At 44.9% G+C, this 22737-nt stretch overlaps 1 protein-coding gene across 2 annotated transcripts in view; it reads left to right on the forward strand.

Annotated features, from left to right (window-relative positions):
* FHL2 (four and a half LIM domains 2) overlaps positions 1-22737 on the forward strand; it is a 62866-nt gene that overhangs the window by 8900 nt on the left and 31229 nt on the right. Inside the window, exon 1 of one of the 2 annotated variants that reach the window (XM_063338850.1) lies at positions 10305-10554. The exons of the other annotated variant lie outside the window; for it this stretch is intronic. The gene's annotated coding sequence lies outside the window, so the exon portion shown is untranslated. Of the gene's footprint in view, positions 1-10304; positions 10555-22737 lie in introns of those variants that run through there. 2 annotated transcript variants of the gene reach the window in all.

The following is a 22737-nucleotide window of genomic DNA, read 5'->3' on the forward strand; positions in this document are numbered from 1 at the left end:
TGGAATGACAGTCGTTTGCCAGTTATCCTTAAATCACTCCTACCACCAGACAGGCTTGAAGATAAAGTAAGGAATGAATTTATTCAGGAATCCAAAGATCAGCAGCACAATCTCCTTATTTAGAGGCAGCTGTGCAGAAATAAAAGAAAACTTACAGCTGCAGACAGATTACTCTAACTCCGTTCTCTGTTTTATCCAGCTAAAACGCTTTCAGCATGCTTACATACCTTTCAGCTAGAAACTTGTCTTTAAGCAAGACCCAGTCCAGAGCATGTATTTTATTGAAGGGATGTTGATTCAGGGGTATGTATGTTCTTGCACATCTCTTTTCTTCCCTGGTATGTTTCAGATCCCCTCACACCTCTCCCATTCATGCCATCACCTGACCTGAGAAGTGTTGGTGCCTGCTGGATAGGTGGGATCTTCTGTCTTGACCGGGAAAAAATATCACCATCCTGGTCCTTACCTTACCATGCTGTGCATGTCAAGGAAAGCTCCTCGAAGGCAAAGGATTCAAGTCTCCTTGCATTAATTCTTTATACACTCAAAACACCAGCTCATATACATGCATAAGCTAACAATCATAGTAGATATAAACATGAAAACAGTGATAATGTAGGTAGTTAATTAGATCTTGGCTGCATCGAGACAAGAATTAATGGTAACCAAATTATTTCAGGCTGACAATTACATGAACATGCTTGGCATGAACAACACCCCTGCAATACCCCATGAGGGCATTCTCCTTCTTTGAAGATATGGATGTAGTGGATGAGAGATTTTTGGAAAACATTAAACACGAAAGTCATTTATCATATTCCATATTCTATTAACACAGTTTTATTTTCCATCTGTTCTCCCAAATCCAGGATCCTCACTAGCCCATGTTTTGCATCAAGCAGTCCCGGTGTTTAGATTTCATATGTGATGCTAGTGCCCATCCTCACTTGCAAAGTTTCCAAACTTCCTAGTGATGGCAAAAGTTTTTTCTTCTTTTGTAAGGACTGTAGGCATACCTGCCACTGCCACATTAACGCCAGGAGGAATGACCTTGGGTTGTTTGGCACTGACCTGATCTCACTCCTGTGGAGAGTGATTTTGACCTACAGGTTGTTTTGCTTTGCACAAGCACTGCTGGCTAGCCACTGTTATGCAGGAGTGTTGTCCTTGATGAGATTCTGGCATTCAAATCTACCGAGCTAGCAAGAAAAAGCAGAGCAAATTGAGCTGCTAGCACAATACCGTGTTTGAAAAGGAGCAGCAATGCTGTTATTCACAGTCACACTGAGAGATGATGCCAATCATTTTCTGTCATCGCAGCAACAGGTCACTCATTTGAAAGGCTTCTCTATTCAGTCCTTTAACACAGCTGTCCCAGAAAGGAGACACTGGGAGCTGTGTGTCTGGGATCTCCTGGCCCTCCCTTACCACACCTTCCTCCTCCCCTGAGCCACAGTGCCCTGCAGCATGTATAATGGAGGTGGTGTAACTCTTTTATACACAGGGAAGTGTTTTTACATCACATTTGGTGGCAGATGGCTATGAGTGCAGAGTAGCTCCTCCTGGGAGTGAAGCTGCAGCAGAGGTTGGGGAATGAGGGTTTTCTCCTGCCAGGTCTGGGGCAGTGGGAGGCCCCATGGCAAAGGCTTTAGGGGGGCCCCTTGCAGAGCTTAGCTTTCAGTCATTAATCTTGCCAGGTCAGGTCTGGATGCCATAAACCAGGGGAATGAAAAGAGCAGCTGAGCTGGTCCAGCGCCCAGATGAGCTCCTACCAATGCTCTTCCATGGCTCTGCACAAGCCATCCTGGAGACATCCTGCAGCTCTTCAAAGGAGCAGGCAGTTGTGGTACCCAGCTGTAGAGTAGATAGAGATTCACACCTCCTCTGCAGCACTCAGGTTTTTCTTTTTCTTTAAGATATAACCTCCCTCAACCTATTAGATTCTGTTAATGAAATTACCGTGTTTCTATACAATTCAATATTTGTTTTTCTAAAAATTTGATCTCCAGAAGGTAAGGTTGTCTCTGGAGCCCTTCCTGGACACAAGGATAGATCAGGACCAAAGCAGGATCAGAGCAAGAGGCGCCACAGATCCCACAGGGATCTGGTGTCATTTTAGGATTTGTTGTGATGATGCACATGGTTGAATGCACTAAAAGCATTTCAGCGTGCAAGGCAGAGATAACAACTTCTCTTTCGTCTCCCTTTGTTCTAGACTCTTCAATGCCAAGAAGCCTTTCTTTTTATACTGCTTTAGCTTTGGCAGCTATTGAACCTCTTCAGGCCCAAGCTCAATTACAAGCCATGAGTGATGCCCCTGGCTCATGCAGGGACTCGGAAAAATGCCTTCTTCTCAATACGCTCTTGCAAAGGAGCACATTCTTCCTAAAAGTTAGAAAGAAGCACTGCTGTCTGCTGCGCAGGAGCCAAGCTTAGTGCAATCACAGATCAAAGAGAGGTGTGAACCTCTCGTCTCTATCTTGGCAGCGCATTCTCCAGAATATTTAATGCTTGTGCCCAAAAATCAAATGTCAGATTTGTTTACAGAAGTGTTTTCCAAGAGATGCTTGGGCTACGCTTGGCAGCTGCCCTTATCGCCTGTGCTGGGCATACCTTGCGTGTCTGGGTGATTTATCGATTTGAACTGCTTTCCGCCAGACTCCTGCTTGCGAGGTGGGGGCGCGCTCCAGCATCACCGTGGAGCCGTAAAACAACAGCTGCAACAGATGGCTTCAGCTCTCCTCTTGGTTTGGCGTGCCCTGCCAAAACGGTGCCAGACGCGCACGCTTGTGCGGGGCTTGATGAATGCAGAATAACGCAAGAACATTTGTCAACTGCAAACGAAGAGGACTCATGTGCCGCAGGGAGCTGAAGTTAAACAGGGAGATATGGGGAATGAGGTGAAGGGGGAAAACTGCAGGTGTTTTGAGGAAGCACCTGCTCATCCTTGAGGGGAAAGAAGTGGTGGCAAGGATGCTAAGGAGGCGGAGATTGAGAGGATTAGTTTGTGGGTTTCGTGGTTTGAGGAGAGAGAGGAGGTTGTCAGACCATGCTGCTGACACTGCAGGTGCCCGGGACAGAAAGGAAGCAGGGGAGAGATGTGGCGTGCCAACCCTAGCAGCTGAGAGGAGAAGAGATGATGGAACATGGGGAAAAAATGGAAAGAAAATTATGGCAGTGCTAAGGTGGTCTAGTGTTACATTGGATGACGGTTTTATAAGGCATACAGGTGGCCATTAGAAAAAGATCAGCAAATTTATAGTCAGGATGCAGATTTTGCATGATAAAGACTCTAATTTCACTATCCTTCAGTTATATTGTATGTAAGTGTATCTTTTTAAAGCATGAAAAAGGTGCTGTATTTTTTCCCCAACAACCTGAACATCAGATTTCTTTGTGTATTTTGATCAGTGTGTAACTAACAATTTAGATAGTCTCAGCTGACACACGTAGCAAAGACCTGTCGCTTCCTTGTTCAGCGTGCTTTGGTTTTGCTTGCTGCGCTCTGACAACTTAATGGCTAAACATGTCTGTCAAGACTTAAACTAATGCATGGCCATAGAACTCACTATTTGTCTTTGAATCGTTTTTGAAAAATCTGGGCAGCTCCGATGATGATAGAAGTAGCTGTGTTGTTTAACTGAGGTACTATAAAGAGCTGTTCTCCTGGTAAATATCATGCTCTCTGTCGAAATTGGCCATAAAATTAGGGTGCCAGTTTTAAAGTACATACAGATTTTTTCAGCCACCAGCAAAATCACTGTGAGTTCTCACAAAAGGTGTCTGAAACAGATAAAGTATTAGTATATTAATATATATTTTGTTATTATATTATATCTTTTCATGTTATGGATGAGAATAGAGGCAAATCAGTGACTGAACAAAGACGGGAAACAAGCATTTGAGGATCACTTTAGTCATGCATGTGGCCTGGGTAAGGGGAAACAGTAAGTGTCGGGTTTGACATTAACTTTGGCACTTGGATCCATGTTAATCTAGGCTCCCAGTGAAATTTTTCACATTGTGCTAAATGGCCTAAAAGGTATATAGTAGCCCTGGGCTGCACTTCTATCAGCAACACAACAAACCGCTAGCAAAGATTGAGTTACCAGTTACGCTGTTCATTATGTCTCCAGGGGAAGGATATACACCGTAACAACAACAGCTGCTCTGTACCAACATAACTTTTCAATATTGCTGAGTTTGTTTCAAATTGCACACGATGGCCTTCAGCAGGATGACCTGAGCCACGAAGCTTACACCAAGGCAATGCCAAACGGGGGGACATTGCCCTACTCCACGCTGAGCAGAGACATTGCAAGGCTCGAACATTTTGTGGAAGATTTTAGATTTATCACCACTGCCAGCTGCATTATCCTAGTTTCTATTTCTGCACTGGTTTAGGAAGTGCTTTTGAAGGTAGTATAATGTCATACTAGTTTTACAACTGAAGTCCTACTTAATATGTCCTATTGATTGCGATGTAGTGCATGCAGACAGGATGATTTTGGGGTGCCAGAGCACCCCTGTTTGAGACTATGTGCCCCCCACCCAGCAAAGACCCTGAGGCAGAAGATGTAGGGGAAGTGCTATCACAGCCAGTCTTGGGGCTTTTTGCTGGGATAGGTGGTCCTGCCAGAAGGATCCTTCTAATGGAGGTCTGGGAGATTCTTAGTCCTCTAAGGGTTGGGGTTTTTTTGTGATCTCAGCGTATTTTTCAGATCCTGTTCTCAGCTCTGATCTCTTTCATAGTTTCCCCTGCCAGTAGGAAACCTGAGCCCCAGGGAGTTCAATTTGATTTTTTTTAAGTGCTTGGCACTTGCAGCTCCTCTGTCCTTCAGTGGGACTTGCATGCGCTTGCCAGGTTTGATAACGTGGATATGAGTGTCATGTCCAAGGTCACACAATGAATTAATGCCAGAGCTGGGATTATTATTACTTATTATGGGTGGGCTGGTGATTATACCTATGCTTAAGGCAATCTACAGCTTCTATTACAAAACTCTGCTTTAGTCATCTTATGCATGCCAAAATAAAACTGCTTCGGCTGAAATTCCTTATCCATCCAAGCACCCTTGTACTTGCAGGGGGGCAAAGCAGACTGCGCTCTCACTTGCTTAATTTCGCTAGTGGCAATTCCTGACTCTCGCTGCTGGATTCACAGCACTGTACCTCTCTCAGATAACAGTTATCTCCTGAAAAAATACCTTTCTCCTAAAAGGAGTCCTGAAAGCTTCTTTTGCAGTGCACTCATACTCACTGGCAGAGTTAAGTACAGTGTGGTAAGGACATTAATTCAAGCAGGCAGGCAAATGTGCTAATGGGGCACCGAAATTCAGTGTTACTGGGATTGCTTCTCCCATCTGCTTTGAGCTCAGGTAATCACTTGGATCCCTTTGTCATTGCAACCCACAAACAGTTATATCTCAGCCTGTTGTTAAGTGAAGCCTGCTTAGCTTTATCAGGACTTAGTTTGTTGGATTATGAGGGTAGGTTTAGTTTTGGACAGAAGAAGTCTTAGCATTGTCCAAAAACAGCAGCTACAGTGGAGCGAACGAGTATTTCAGCCAAAATGGGAAAGGGCAGAGGTGGGACCATGAAACAGCTGCAAAGAGCAGTGTCCTTTTGTGAGCTGTAACATTTGCTGGGCAGATAAATGGTGGAGTGAAGAAGAAATGATTCCACTTTTCCAACCTTGTTTGCACTCTGAAAATAAATCCAGAGCTCCCTGTGACTAAAGAGGCACCACCTGGTCCTCTCTTTACTCAGGACATTTGCCAGTGCTGTGTCACTAGATTTGCAAAGTGAACCCTCAGATATAAGGTCTCTCTCAGTGTGAGTGGGGCAGGGGATGGAGAGGGGGAGAAAGGGGAAAGCTCCCTAGGTTGTCCATGCAAAGTTTGGGTTTAGAGGTGTGGGAGACTTGGGTATCTGAATTTTCAAACTAAGGCTCATCTGCACCATTTTCCCGAATGTGGTATTGTTTGTGCTGGAGGGAAAGAGAGCTCCTGCCTCTGCTCTGAGTCTCTGCCAGCCCCCAGGCCTTGGGGGGTGCAAGCTGCAGAGACTGGGCATGAGGGTGGGGGGGACCAAACACCCTGACCGTGTGGCTGCAGAAATAGCTGGAGAAGTTCACCGAAAGAAAAGAAAAAAAGAAATCCGTCAAGGTCATTAAATATAGTTCGCTTCTGTCTCAGAGAGTCCCCAAACCAAAACCTGTGGGAATTCAGGAAATTGTTCCGGGGAATATATGAACTACTGGCCATCTCTGGGGGCAAGAAAATGGACTAAGCTAACCTATATCTGGCCCAAGACAGGCATTTTTGCTGCACGCTACACACAGCAAGGGCATCTCAGCTGAGTGAGGCACATTTCCCATAACTTCAGTCAGCAGAAGTTGGCTGTCTGGGGTGAGTCATCTCCTCTCCCCCTGCAGTCCGCAGCGGGAGATAGGCACCACCACTCACTAAAGAAAGCACGCCGATAACCGGCTTACACTAGATGCCAGCTTTCGATGGCAAAAAGTAGGTGAGGTGAACTGCTGATGACAGCGCCTGTGGAAAACAGAGAGGTCACAGAGCTCCGAGCGTTTCAGCCTGCCCTCAAGCCTGCACCTAGCTTTGCAGCGATGACATCTTCTTGGAACCTCGGCTCAAAACACAGGGCAGGAGGGGAAGACGAGCAGAAATGAAGCCCTTGGAAATCACGCACGCTTTGCTGCTTCATATGAAGCAGCCTCCACCTCATTGGCGCTCCAGAGCCTGGGCACGGTGGTGGCAGCGAGGACAGCTGCCCACCAGGAGGGAGCTGGGGTTGGGGTCCTCCAGGTGCTTCATCCCCAGGGACCTGAATGTCACTGGTGTCCCTAAGGCCACCGCAGATGCAGCCCAAACACTGCCTTCCACAAGCATTTTCACAGGCGTGGGAAGGCCTTAAGATGTGCACTGCTCCTGTGCCTCCTGGCAAAAGGCTGTGGGCCCCTGGCTTTGAATGGGGGTCAGCGTTTGTGCATGCTCTTCCTCCGAGTGTCGGGTAGATAGGTTTGGGGTTTTATGTGCAAATGTCTAATTTGGGACGTACTGGTGTGATCTATGGCTGTGAAGGGTGAGAAGAAGCCGGCAGGCTGATGGCTTGCTGGCACTGCCGAATCCTGGGTTCATAGCGGCAAATGCTAATCCCATCTTCTTCACCGCGAGGGCCTGAGTGTAAAGTGTTTGCAAAATATTGACTACTGGCAAAATCTCCACAGGCTCCCTCTTACCCCCTGGCTCTGCTGCTAAGTCTCTGACAGTTAATATCATATGTACAGAACCTGCCTCTAAATCCCCCAAATTAGATTAAAGGCTCAACAATATCATAACGCTGTTTTAATCCCTATGCTACCTACCGTGAACACAAATGTCAGGACAGCAAGGTCAGATTCCCGTGAATATCTGTCGGTAGAGCTCTTCCTTTAGAAAAGGCAGTACCGTTGCAAGCTGGTGAGATTTTGTTTGTTAAAGCTAACCTTCTTGGATGCCCACACCCTGGCATCTTCTGTGACTTGCAGACAACAGTGGGGAGAATCCTGATTGTGGGGGATCAATGGTAAAACTTCTAACCTCAGTGTAACAAATGGGTACCAGGACCTTGGTATGGTTTCCACAGGGGGCTGTGCTTTAAAGCTTGCAGCATTTCCTTTGCTTTTCAAAAGCACGGTTGGACTCAATGATCTTAAAGACCTTTTCCAACCTAAATGATTCTATGACTCTAACACAACTCTTCTAGCACACGCGCCTCCCATCAGCTTGGAGTAGAGAATTGGCTGAAATTCTTGCTTTGCTTCCTCTCTGTGCCTTAGTCATGGGAACAGCAGGGCTGGCTCTGGTGCTGCAGACCCATGGACATGGGAAAGGGCCCCACCATGCCACTGCTGCTTTGAGCCACAGAGCTTCAGCCCCTGACCCACTTTTTAAAGGGCTAAATTCCAATGCCACTATAAAGCTGAGAAGCCTGGACATGTCTCTGCTCCCAGACAACATCCACAGGAGTACCTCTCCTCCATCATTAGCCTGCCACCCTTCTGTATCTCAGAAGTGCTGCTACCCTGAGCACGAGGACTTTTCCCTGCCTGTCTCAGGGGAGCAGCTCAGATCGTACCTGCTGCAGGGAGGTCAGGATCAGGCCCAGCAGCTTGACTTGTCAGGGATGCTGTAGCCTTCTGACGGCGTCCTTTTTCAAGAAGGCATCCTTTCCCCAGTGAGCCTCATCAAAGAGTAAAGCAATACCCAAAACGAGAGCAGGACAGTTTAGTTAAAGAGGTAGTGTGGGGCAGCTAGCCTTACATTTGCTTTTTTCAGAGAGAAAAGCAGTAATGTTTGTTTTAACCGATCTGTAATCCACCTTCTCAAGTAGTTAGATGAAGTGTGTCGGGAGGCCACGTTTACCCCAAGCTGGTTCCCAGTTGCTCGATGTTTACACCCGATCCAAACGTGCTCCATAATCAGGCTGACACCTGGGGATTAAACATGTTATCGGCACCCAGTATAGCCTGGAGTGAGGGTGGGGATGGCCATCTTTTATCCAGGTTGTTTCTACAACATCACCAGGACCTTTGAGTCATGCAAACAAAAACATTGGCTAACATGAAAAGGTTGAGGCTTTCCAGAGCTGTCCAAATATATGTCCTAACTACCACATTTTTGCTGCTTATACAGGTTTTCATAACTGTTTATTGTTCTGGGAAATGAGAAAGGGCTGTTTACATGGTAGCTGAAGGAACATGTGGTAAAAGGCCTCTAACTTTAGGATGAAAAATATTTTCATCAGGAATCTGCGGGACATTTCTTTTATCTCCCTAATCTAAGTCTCCAGGCCATGTTCCTCCTGCACAGCACTTGGAAGTTGGGCATTTCTGCACGGACAAAGGAAAGATGTGTGAAAGCCATTTGTTCTAAGAGACTTGACTCTGGCTTTCAAATCCTGTTGCTTGGCAGGGACTGAGGACATGCTGTTATGAGCTTTCTTTGTGTTAGGATGAACCCTTCAGATGCTAACTTCTCATTGGATTGGAGTTAAAACCATAAAACCTGACTGGGCTCCATGTCAAACCATAAATCGGTTTGTCATGTCAGAAAGCCTGGCACATGATTTGTGTTAGTATCCAGTCTCCACAGCTTGACCCATGCTTGCTATCCAAACGGACTACCCAGAGACAAGCTGGGAGGTGACACTATCTCCTAAAGACTACTCCTTGACCAGCACTCCAAAGAGAAGAGAAAGAAGAGGGAGATGAAGGGAATGGGGGGTTTCTCCACGACTGTGGAAGTAATAAATCCAGCAAAGAAATTGAATCCCTCAGCAAATTCTCCTGCTTCAGCCAGGAAGAAGAAACAACAGGCGATCTCCGTGCAACAGCACAGTACTTCTTCAGAGAAGTATGCTGCTGTGTAAAGGAGAGAAGTCTGCCTCTCATGGAGGCTACCCGATGCTATTTCTTCACCTCCCTGTCTTAAAGAGAAGTTTTCCTTTTCTCCCCTTGAAAAACACCCACCTTAAAATAGTTCCAACTTCATATCAGGGGCCACATCTCTGCTGCAACTTTCTCTGCAGAAGTACACTGAAATGCAGGGCTGGACGCAGCATTGGCAAGGAGGTAGGGAGGTTGTGACCCCACCTCTGCACTGAACCTTACTCGGACAGGTTTTCCTCTGGAGCCAGCAAGACGCTGCCCACGGGAGCTGCTGGAAGAGGTTCTTTTCACCTCTAATCTCTCACCCCTTCTATGTATGAGTGTCCTCCTCACCCAGCATCAAACCTGCGAGGCAGCGGGAAGGGAGCCCTGAGCAGAAAGCTTGCTCCTGACCTATGGCCTGACAGCCCACATGGATTTATTTCATGACCTCAGGCTAGTCTCTGTCTTTTTTGCTGTGAAACGGTAGCACTGGCACTACCTCCCCCCCACACGAGGCGGTGCAGGGGTAAAACAAGGCAGGGCACGAGGCACAGACTCCCCTGCAACAAGGCTGCACCCCTGGGATGGACGGACAGACAGACAGACAGACAGACAGACAGACGAAGGAGTGTGTTACATCCACAGAGCAGTCGGCATTCCCTGGGGTGTTTCTGTCAGTCCCGGAGCCCTGACAGATAATCTGATTGAGAAACTCGACTTGCTTCTAGCTCGGCCAAAATGTCACACCCTGAAACAACGCCGGCTCCTTGGGGTCCCCCGCAGGACCTCCCTGCAGCAGGCGAGTGTGTTTTAAGACCAGGCACTGCCAAACGGAGCAGAGCGAAGGGCCGGGGCTGCTCGGGAGCGTGGCACCCCTTTCCATCGTGCCGCTCTAGCTATGATGCCTTAAAAGGCTGGTGGCACAGAGGTGCTGCGGTCCTTATCTCCTGACGATGGCTGGTACTTTGGCGATATTATATTTATAGCTCATCTGAAGCACGAATGCCTAGCTGTCTAATTACTAAACACACAGTTCGGGCAATCCAATAAAGCAGCGAGTCTGTCCCCGTCCTCTCTCGTTCGCAGACTCACAAGCAGAGGCAGCACCGAGCTGCAGCAAGGTAAGACCGTGACTTATTTTGGTTTTCACTGTCCTTTTGGGCCCTTTTCTCCTTTTCACCTTCCCTTTGCAAAGGGCTCCGGCAATTTCTCAGGGCTCTGTGCAGACATCCTGAAGGGAGTGCTTGTTTCTCAGGGGAAGAGCGGATTTTAACATGTTTGTTCCCTTCTTGCTGCCAGGGCACATGCAGAGCGCCTCTCTTTGTATTTCCAGGCTGCCGTTGGGAACCAGGTGCTAACTAACAGCTGCTCTTTAGTTTCTGCGCTAATAATACGCTGTCATGTTTTCGTGTTCTCAAGGAACACAACCATGTCTAACTATAGACACTTTCCTGGTTTGAATAGCAAACTGAATGACTTCAGGCAGAAAGATTTTGATTAGGTTGTGGGTTTTTTCCCCTCTATCAGCATTTTCTTCTTTATGATGAATATTTGGAAAATGAATAGATAGTGAAAAAAAAAAGAGGACAGAAGGAACATTTTACTTTTTTTCTTCTCTTTCAGACCATTTCCTAATGGCCATGAAAGAAAGAAAGGCAAATTACAAGCGATGCTTGCTGATTTAATGTTTAAACAATTACTTGTTATGGATTACAGCAGCTGTGGGGAAAGGGAAAAGAAAGCAAAGCACTGAAACATAACTGGGTGTCAAAGCAGGAATTCGTCAGAACCAGCCTGTAAAATAGCATAAGCAATAACTGCCAAATGCCAATTATCAGGCTATTGTTACATTAAATTACTTTTAACCTCGTCTCATGAGAGCGTTAATTTTCAAATGAATCCAATAAAAGAAGACCTATTTGGAAAAATAAGATTGTTTGTGCATATGTGTACATTTGTTTGGATGCATTTACACATGCATTTTTAATATAAATATAACGAAAGGCTTTTGAATCCGAGGATCACAAAGTATGACACAAAGGTAAGGAATATTAATGTCCTTATAGCCTGAGAACAAAAGATATCACATTTTGCACCAGAGTTTGTTTACTATTCCATTATTTAGGAAATTAAATGAAAGAAGACTTCTTTTCAAAATGCTGAGCAAGCATTGCTCCATGGGCTTTGGCAGGATCCTGGGTCCCTGGAACCCCTGGGGAGCAGGACTCCTTAGACCTGACCAAACCCAAGGCTTGTAGGAATGGTCATCCCACTTCAAAGTGGTTGGGACTGGGCTCAGTCCCTAAGTGAGGATTTCAAAGGCAAAAGGGTAGGTCCTCAGTTGCTCCAAAGCTGCTGGAGATCCACTGACCTTACCTGAGAGGTGGTTGTTTACTTCAGGTGCTGATCGGGCTGGTGGACGTGGAGAAGTTGGGTCTGGTCCCAGGGTGGTGTCTCCAGCTTTATCATGGCAATGCATGCAATACACTCAGCAATTAGCAGGAGATGTGGCCCGGGGGGGCTATGCCTGGGCCATTATACACTCCTGGCCTCTGAAACCAAGTGGCCACATCCAAAACATGTCCTAGGGACAGGATTTGCTCCCAAGCCATGCCCAGGCGGGAAAGCCCTAGCCAGCATCTGTACAACCAACCAGGGCGGTTGACTGAGTCTCAGCACCTGGGGGCATCCTGTAGTTCTGCTCAATATATGAGCACAGACGCAGGCTTGGCTGGTGCCCTGACATGTTCAACCTCACCTGGGATGGGGACCCACTCCTGTGGTGGATGTCCTCAGTTAACATGTCTCATCCAGCTGAGCTCCCCAGGCTTAAGCTGGCAGGAGCCCACAACTGTCAGTGCAGATGGCGTTGAGACAGTGCGCTAAGGAACAGGCTTCCTCCACCTTTTATGTGAAGACCAGCACATAACGTAAGTGGAAGAAAATAGGAATGTAAAATACCAAACCGTCTGCACACACGCATATCTTATCTCCAGGCTTAGTATCCCTGCACGGATGCCTTGGAAGGCTTAACTGCAGCTGGTGTCTCTGCACGTCTCTCTGTTCTCCAGTAGTAATGGTTCACCGCTAGACCGTGGTCTGCCCTGTTCACATCTGCACAGAGCTCTGATGTTCTGCTCCCCAGCACTGGCAAGATGAGTTTTGTAAGGTGGCTGGAGCCCAAAGGTAGTGCGTCCCACCGGAGCGTGCAGCATTGACCCTTAACAGGCCACCAGCGGGAGCTGGCAGCTGCTTTAGCTGGACGCGCTGCTCCAACTTGGTCTGATTTTTCCGAGATCTTGCTATTAATCTAAACTGATGTGCCTCTGCAGTGAGCTGTGCAATAAAGAAATCATGTTCAAAACTATTATGTTTTTATAGAGTAGTCTCACTTCTCCCATACTAGAAATTTTCTCATGTCCTCAAATTCTTTGTCTGTCATCCAAGCCTCAAGATAAAACAGTAAAAAATAACAAAATCGTTCTCGTTGGGCACTTAGCATTAAAGTATCGCCACTGGTGTATTGACAGTATTCCCTCTTAAAAACAAGAAGCAGAAGCAGCATTCCAATCACATGCAGCAAAACATTAGTTTGGTTTTTTTAAAAATATATGTTGGCCAAAGATCTTTAGCTTGAAAAAATGCAGGAACATACATACTAATGCAGTGATTTTTCACTGGATTTTAGTTTAAAAGTGAAATAAAACAAAAAGACCCAAAGCCTGTTCCCAAAGTGAGCCCATTCTAAAGGCAGCCTTTCCAACAATAATACTTTATTCTTACCTAGCATTTGAAAATATGATTAATGGATGAATAACTTTACTTTTTCCCTTCCAAACAGCAAGCCATCAGAACAAGGCAGACCTTTGATTGCAGCTGGCAAGAGGCTGGGAGGGGGCAGACTCATTCAAACACTTCTTTAATACAGAAAATGTAAAAGGCCATTTTACAAGGAAGAAAATCAGGGAAGGAAAGGAATGCAAAGACTGGCTTGGGGGTGAAATCCGGGCCCCACTGAAATCAATGGGAGTTTTCTCAGAAACATCCACTGATTTTAGTAAAACCCAGATCTCCTTCTTTTCCTTTTAATTTTGATAGTGACAAACTTGTGCAGATTTGCACCACCAAAGCACATTTTCACATTTTTCCTTACCAGTTTTCCTTTTTTGCAGCTGTGTATTGTCTAACCGGAGCACAGGCACTCTGACACTGTTGTTTTTCAGTGAGATGAATTATTACCGGCTGCAATATTTTATCTTTGGCGTTATATCACGGCGAGTACAGTTTCATGCTGATAAATCTCAGGCTGTTTCAACACTGTTCATCATCTAACACTGATTAGCTTTGAGAAGCGTAGGTCATATTACACAGTTTTTCTGAAAGCAGTTGGAGCAATTCTGCCTGGTTTTGCTCAGCTCGCTCTGACACAAACATGGAAGGAGCACTACCATACACATTTTAAAGGGATCCATCAACTTCATAAAACCCCAAGTATTTCTGCAGCAGGTTGATTTACTGGCTACCGTTACACGTGCCACCAAGAAGTAATGAAACTGAAGGAGCTAGAAGAAAAAATATTTTCCCCCAATTTCACTTTATATTTTCAGTAACATTTTGTGTGAAGCCAGTTGTACAGGTTCTCTTTTATAATATTTTTTTCCTGCTGTCTCTGTGGAACTTCCATATCACAATGAATGAGAGGAAAACTCTCCTTAAAAAAAAGGAAAATAAGTACATTTTCAAACCACATTGTCTTGGGAGTAGAATGGGCATAGACGTGAGGACAGAAATTATTTCACACGCTTCATACACAAAGCCAGTGGGCTTTCAGCTCAGCATATTCCCTGTCACACTTCACAGATTTCCACCAAAGTCTCACTAGAAATTTGCATGCTGGAGGGAAGTAGGTAACATTGACTAGTGCTCCTTTTTGGTAGTCTGCAGCAAAGCCCTGTATGCCTAGAGATTACCATACGAAAACAGGAATACCTGCAGTCCAGAGACGCCAGCACACAGAAGCCCATTATTCTATTATTTATCCCATTTTTTAGATGCTGAGAATCTTAATTTCCTATGCAGGAAGGCCATTGACTGCAACATGCCCCACAGCCTCCAGTGTTGGGTGCAGAAGGCAACAGGACTCTCAAGGGGTTAGGACACCACTTATAATGCAAGAAAGGCGTGCTAACACCGTATATAGCATGGCATTCCTGATACAGAACAATAAAACAGAGGAAGCTATCAGAATAAACTCTATTTGTGGTAGCTTTCAACTTCTGGGTGTAAGCCCCAGCTCAGGAATTCACATGAGGACAGGTCAAACACATTGTGTGTTATGTACTCATACGGCCCGTATTTCATATCGTTGAGTATTTCTTCTCTCAACATCCTTTTAGGGGAGAAAAGTAGCACTTTTTCCTAATTCAGAAAGGAGAGTAAGGGCCAGATCTGAGGGCAGACTCAAGTGCTGAAGTGCAGCAAGGATTGGCAGAGGCTGTGAGACCCATCTCAGGGCCACAGTGACCCAGAGATCCAAGAACTAAGTCTTGGAGAGAGACCTTCCCCTCTCTTCCTTTCATTTGCCTTAAAAATCCTCCAGCCAACACGTGGGACGTTGTGCCCAGCTCTGCTCAATTAAGCAGGGGGGAATATAGCGTCTGAATTCAGGTGTGTGAATTCTGACAGGACGTATCTGCCCCATTTTAGCTACCCAAGGTCAGGTGTCTGTCTGAACTAGACAGCTGGATTTCCTCTAGATGCAATGTGGAGAGAAAAACGCATCTATAGGGAAGTTCATTTCACTCAATAGGTGTGTAACGAATCACCCCTCCCAAATGCCTCTCTTTCTCCACCCACTAGAGTGGGATCATGGATGGCTTGTTTGGGTCAGCTAACGTTTTGTCAGTTAAAATGAGGTGAGATGGATGCCACTACAGTTTTTTTGCCCCAATTACACAAAGCATTTTGTTGATTGAGAACACGGTGTTACCACAAGTCCTACCTGCAAACTCTCCTTTCTACTGTTATGAACCAGGGTGTTTTAGTAGTGTAGACTCTCTGTAGTAAGAACGGGGTTGTGCTTACTTCTCATCTTTCTCCTTGGTTATTTTTACGTCTTGTATTGGTTTTCCTGTATATCGATGCATTCTGGGGCGTTCTCTGGAGATTCGTGTGGTGAACCAAGGCTATTCTGGTGCTGTAGGAACGCTTGAAAGTCTGCTTCCAGGTGCAAAGTGGGACCAAAGTGGGACCCAGAGCACAGAAGGAGCATGTCAGATGAACGGGAAGCACTTCTGGCAGAAACAAGAATCTGTGTAGGAAGCGGAAATATTTTGTTAGGAATTTTTCCTCGCTTGATGGGGCTGTAACAGAGAGCAATAGTCTGCAGAAATGGTGTTGACTCTCAAAACAAAAGGGTGTGAAAGAGTTTATTCGGGAATGAAGGGTTATGAAAGAGCATAGAGATTTAGGAGGAGAGTCTGAACAGTGATTATTTTCTAAACCATCCATTCTCATCTGCAGGGAGAAAATGACACAAACCTATTTGAAAATTTGTAATGGCAACAGTCTTTGCAGCCAACATTGCCTAAAAAAGTTTCAATCCAATGCACCTTTTGGTGTCTGAAAAATTGGAGATTGCAATGGAAACATTAACAGTCCTTTGTAGAAAACTTGAATGGAAAGAAGACATTTTGCGTGAGATTGGTACTTTCCTGATCTGATGCTATGAGTTAGACTTGTATTCCTAATTATCTTTACTGAACTACTTCCAAAAAACATCGGTGTGACTGTGGTAACGATGACAATCAGACAGCTAGGACACTGGTGTCGCTCATTTTACATGGACTATTTAAAATAAGAAAAAGAACAGAGCTTTTCCTAATAGTGGAAGGTGCTTATGTAAGTTTGTTAGTTAGGCAACCAATGGGAAAATATTCAATCATTATAAATAACCTATTATAAAAGACAATTGTAACTACTTATCAAAACTGATACCAAGGTCATTCATTTGTAAATTGTTTCGCCCTCCATCTCATCAAATGCAGTAAGAGTTTTATTTTGAGGTCTCCAAGACTGGCTGCAGAAACATTTCTGAGCTTCATGGTAATAATATTCCCATTTCTTTGTAGACCACAACCTTAAATAAAGCCATGGTGATAAAGCCATCTTACTTAAATTTTACATTTCAATAACTTGCAGATTCATAACCTAAGGAGGATATGGTTTTATTAGCGCAACTAGTGTCTTAGGATACAATTATTGGTTGCTGTGGAATACTGGTGGCTAAGCAGAGGGTATAATTATATGGATACTCGGTTTGATTACACAAACAGAGTATATGATGTGCACAGTAAGAAGACATATTGTGCTCCTTAAGAAGATCTTTAGCAGACAGAAGTGAGGAAGACACTGTCTGCAGATGTTGGCACTTCAGCACACAATTGAAAAGCAACCAGCAAAGCTGTCTGCTTCAAGGGTCTTACATCCACACTCCACCAGGTCTGAAGACCAAGGGACCACAGAACTGTAAGCAGCAAAGGATTCAAGAAAGAGGAACTAGAGAAGGCCAAAAAGGCTTTTTCCTGACCCTGAGGAACAAATGGTGCATGAGATAGAGGAACAGACAACATCAATCAAACCATAGAAATCTCAGGAATGGGTTTTCTAAGGACATCCTTGTCGAAAATTGTGAAAATTGGTAGATTTGATTTACTGTCATGTCAACTAGCATGGCACAGCTGGTGTCCATACAGTTGTACTGTCTTACCAGGCAAAAAGAGACAGACACATCCACCCTCCTCTTCGAAGCAGTCCTCTGAGCAGGCCAGCCCTTGGGCTATGCCAGAGACCCCTTGGGAGAGCAATGGAGGCTTTGGCTCAGCCAGGCCAGGGGCCGCACTCACAGTTGAGCAGCGTGGACCATTCTCTGCTGTGTTTGGGCCAACACAAGCTATGGGTATAGATGCAGACAAGGAAGGCAGTGAGGCCAGAGGAATGAGTGACGTGGTCACCCTGAAAAGGTCTTCCTGTAATTGGCACAAGGAGGTTGCAGTATGCGAAGGCAGTTCGTTTGTCCATCCTTTTCTCCTCATCAGCCCTCGCTTTGATTCCAGTGGAAAAATGCACGCACAGGGGTGGAATGGCTGGGCCACCCTCGCCCACCATCGCAAGCAGGAGCACCCAGCTGGCATGCTGGGGATCATTTGGGTCCATGCATGGTCTTCTCCATTCCTCCCCCTGTTATCATTGCTTCCTACTGGAGTCTGACACTCTCCTGGTTGACTGGTTTTGGTAATGGTTTCCTCATTTGTTGAATGAGGTGGTTGGGTTAGCAGAAACTTGAAGGGCACGGGCACTTCCATCTCATCGTGCCTGGGAATGGGTTAGGGTTCATTTACGCAGGTGGTTGTGCTGGCTGCTGGGAGAGGATTTGTGACCAGACTCTCAGCCTGGATTCATGCCCAAGTACCTACAGCCATGCCTCCTTTCTACCTTTTCCCCTTGTGCTTACAAATGCAAATGCAGGGTGGATATGCAGCTTACTAAAGGAAATAGCAAACAGTTCTGGGTCCAAGGCATGCTCTCGTTGAAAGACCACAGGAGAAACAGTGTGGGCATGGCTGTAGAAAAGCTGTGAGTGCCCGAGCAGAGCAGCCTGCCTTCCTACCACGTCTTCCTCTGCCCTCTCCTGCAAGTGAAGTTTCTGCTGCCTGCCAGTGCTGTGTCTGCCGCCAGACAAGCCAGCCTCTTCCCCGCATGTTTTTCTGGATATCCCAACATTAGGGACTCTTCCTTGCAAATGAGGAGTTTGGATTCCTGGAAATCCTTCTGGATATAAGGATGAGTCATCATCCCTGTGGACCGTCTCTTTGGGGAGCAGCTAAGGCATTGGTATTGTAGCAACCCAGCAAGGATGCGCTAGACTTTATGGTTAGCCATTAGGGATATACGCAAGGACTAGCACTACTTCATAATGGGTTTTCTGAGTCTTCTCTAATGATTAAAAAAAATTACTTATCTTCCAGCATGAGACACATTATCTTCAAGACAAGCTATTGTTACAAGTCTTTATTTAATTTTACTCACAACATTTGAATTTCATTCACATTAAGACAGCAACTCCACTAGACAGCCATGTGAATATAAACTTGGCAAAGGCAAACACAACCCATATGTCTATCAGGCTGACAATGGATGGTATATTTTTTCAGGTCTATGTGAAGTGTTAGACGTGAAGTTCACATCAGCAACTAAATGATTACTTTAATCCCATTATTTAAAGGGCCTGAGCACTTACAGAGTTCAAAGCAAGCACAGGCCTAAGAGGATCAGCAGCAAGGTCTCTACTTCAAAGTGCACAATCTAAGCTCATATTTTCAATCATAATATACGTCGGAGCCTACGTCTCTGACCCTCTCAGTTTATCTGTAGTATATAGAAACAGTAGTTGAGCAGAAAAATAACTGTTGCCATACAGAAGGATCTTTCGGCAAAACAGGATGTGCCCAATCATATTCAGATCACAGACAGTGACTGTTTCTACTTACATCAAAATATCAGGAGTCTGAAGTAATCTGGGAAGTGATTTACAACTTTATGCTTCTTTTGAATACTAGGCAAGTTGAACGGTTTGGGGAACGGTAGGGCCAATAGGGTACAAAAAGAGTCCTCAGGGAAGAGACGGCTGTAACAGAAAAAGCTAAATGAATTTTTTTTTGCTCCTGTGTTCACTGTGAGGAACTTGGAGAGCTTCCCACAGCAGAACACTTCCTTATGGGGATCGTCAGAGGATCTATTTCAAGACGAAGTGTCTGTAGAAGAGGTATGGAACAAATAAACAAAATGAATAGGAAGAAAATGTTAGAACCAGATGGTGTTCACCCAAGAGATCTAAAGGGATTCAAGGATGAATTAGCTGAAATAATAATAGTGCATGGCCTCTTATTTAAAACAGGCTTAGAACTGAGCACCTGAAAGTAGCTCATACGCTGCCAACCTTTTTAAATGGTTCCAAGAGAAACTGGGAGAATTACATCCTGGTAAGTTTGATAAATTTAGTAGAAATTACTAAGCAGGGTAGAGAAAATGGATAAATATGATACATTGGGAGAAATTCAATACAGCTTTGTAAAGAGAAATCATGCCTTACAAATACATTGGGTTCCTGCAAGATGACAAGAAGCGTGCAGATACAGGAGATCTTTGGTTGGCAGCATCTGCTTATTTGTACTTTTCCATGTATTCAACATCAAACACCCTTAAAAACACATAAGCTGCCACAGGATAAGAGGGAAGATCTTTGCATGTATTGCATAAAATCGGTTGAAAGATAAACAAGCAGTCCTTACAGTGAAGGGAGATTAATAGGAGATTATTAGCGGAAATTCTACTAAGACTGAGAAACAGAAGGATTTTAGTCAACAGGATGAGTGGGCCCTGGAACAGCATCTTAAACTGGGTGTAGATAAGCACAAAGCAGTGCACATGAGGGAAAATGTAACTTTGGCTATGAAGTAATGGTTCTGAGCTAACCAGCTGGATGTGAAATTTGGGGGTTATATAGGTCTACAAAAAAACCCAAACTGCTCAGTGGTCAAAAAAAGCCAAAAAGCAAATTGAATGTTAAAGTTCTGGCCAATTCTGATGAAAAAATAAACTGTCATATTGGAAAAAGTTTGGGAAAGGATGACAAAACATGGGGAGTAGCTTTCGTACAGAGTGGCTAAGTAGGCTGAGACTCTCCAGCCTGGGAGAGAGATGATAAAGATTGAAAAAGACATGAAAAGCCTATAGCATATGAATAAAGATCAGTTGCTCATTATCTCTCCAAATGTAAGACCTAGGAGGCATCAGATGAAGCTAGTGGGTAATATGTTCAAAATTAACACAAGGAGATGGTTCTTCAACAACACAGAGTAGAGCTACCCGTTACAGGAAACTGTGAATTTCCTTTCAAGGGATCAGGAGGGAACTGTGCAAGTTCACGGAAGTGATATTCAGTATACATACTGCCTCCAGGTTGAGAAGTCCCTGAGCCAAAAGTTGTTGGAGGCTGGGAGAGTATTATGAGGAGATATCATTACAGGCTATTCACACTTTCTTCCCAAGACACTTCTTAGCCCCCAAGAACAGGATCACAAGTTGGAGGAACCCTTCTGCTCAAGGATTCTCATACTACTGTGGCACGATCCGAATACCTGCAAATTACAGGTTCTGCCTGACACTAGTCATCCTTTACAGGCATGAATGTTAGACTGAAAACTCTAGTCCAGATGTCTTTTTCCTTCTTTCTGCCTTTTTAAGTGTGTGTTGGACTGACAAAACTTATGCTCATTTGACTTTGGAGGTTGTGGAGTCCTAACATTAATTTTTAAGGGCAAATTAGACAAAGATCTGCCAGGAATGAGTTATATATTGTCATTCCTGTCTTGGGAATGACTTAGATAAGTTCCTGAGGTGTCTGCCAACTGCTCAGTTTTACAAATCTCTCTTTGCTCAGAAGCTCCCAGGGCCTCTGGCTGGCTGATAAGGCACAATGGCAGTTACAAATGTTGCTGTTGGCTATTTCTAGAGGGTCATAAGAGATGTCAGGGATGCAGGCAGACAAAGCGTTAAAGGGAGCAGAAGGAAATTATTCACACAGAAGTAACATTTTGGAGAAGAAGCCATGAACAGCGGGGCAGTGGCAGGGGGAGGAATCTGGAAAGGGGACTTTGCCTAAAAACAGTGGAGCATGCTGGGAACACTGTGGGGAATACTAGGTATGTGAGCTATTTTGTACAGAATTGCACGTCTCGTGTGCTATCAGAAACACACAGTGATTAGTTTTTTGGAACAATCACAGTGTGCTTGTTTCATGTGTCTGAAACAGGGAACGATAAATCATGATTATACTAAAATGAATAAATCCTAAATTAAGGGGTAGTATTTGCCAATTCAGAAGACCAGCAATTACTGCAAACTCTGTAGTAATTTGACATCCCAGGTTCCACCCGCAGGGGTAGGAAACCCAAAAGCCTCTTCCCATCTGTCATACTCAGGGCCCCACACAGGAATCAAGCTGAATCCGCAGGAAAGAAAAGAAGCAACAGCTCTTCCATATAGGTCTCTGCACTGTCATCATTTAGAGTCAGCGTTTCTAAAGACAACTCACCTCTTGTCAGAGGTTGCCTCTGGATCCCAAAGCATGTCCCAAGACGTGTCACCAGGCTCCCTATCTTTGTTTACAGATGAACAGACTATGGAGCCAAGGGGTTTAGGGAATGCTTGGAGCCCAAAGAGGTGTGAGAACGGCAAAGATCAAAATGTGTCACTCTGGTTTCTCTAAAAGTAGAGGCACCATCTGTTCCCTAGTGAGGGGAAAGAAGCAGGAAGAATGGTAGGGAAAGCAAGGAAGGAGAAGACCATATTCAACAAGAATTGTTGCTTTCTACTCACTTCATTACAACTCTTCTCCACTTGGTTAGCATCCTGCTAAGGGCTCTCCAGGGTAGTTGGCCCACATGGCCCAGATACCTGCAGCTTGGGGTACTGTTTGGTGAGCTTCCTTTATCTGCAATGGATTTTATAGCTTCTTTTAATCCATGAGGACCTGTGATGGCTCTTCTGACGATGCTGCTTGTCCAGTGAAAGACTTGTTAGTCCTGTAACATGGTGTCGCAGCTTTCCAAAATGTTGAAAACTCAACTCAAGAGGGCTTTTCTTTAGCAGATAACAGTTCCTTAAAACCCTGGCTTGCTCCTTGAAGCTTGCTCTCATGTGCTGTCTGCTCCTTCCTCGAGCACCACTACCCTTCTCCCCTGTGATCCCTTCAATTCATGCTCCACTGCTCATCAGTGTCAGGAGCTGTTTGTCTGCTCAGCTGAGATAGAGGAAAGCAGCAACAGAAGGGACATAGCTGTCTTTCTGTCTGGGTCATCCATTGAAAACCGTCTCTACATCTCAATTGTCCATGGAGAAAGGGGCATAGGAGCAATTGCATAGACAGTGGCAAACCATATGTTGACCAGTTGACCACTGCCACATTCACTTTGAGATCTCTTTTTCAGGAGACACATTTCTCTGAATGAAACTGGGGCTAACAGGATAGTAAAGGACGTCCTGGCTAACTTTAAAAACTGAATGAAATCTTTAAACAAACTGACCATAATGGTCTAAACTGCTTTTAACTCCATCTCAGACCATGCTATGACAGAAACAGCCTTCAACTTGAGTCAGTATCATCTATCCTATCAAATAGAAATATATCATCCTTCTGAAGATAACTTTTCTTATACAAAACCAGTTGTTCTTCAGTGCTACTG

This window comes from Chroicocephalus ridibundus, chromosome 1 (genome assembly GCF_963924245.1).
Source record: "Chroicocephalus ridibundus chromosome 1, bChrRid1.1, whole genome shotgun sequence".
In the NCBI taxonomy this organism is placed as follows: domain Eukaryota; kingdom Metazoa; phylum Chordata; class Aves; order Charadriiformes; family Laridae; genus Chroicocephalus; species Chroicocephalus ridibundus.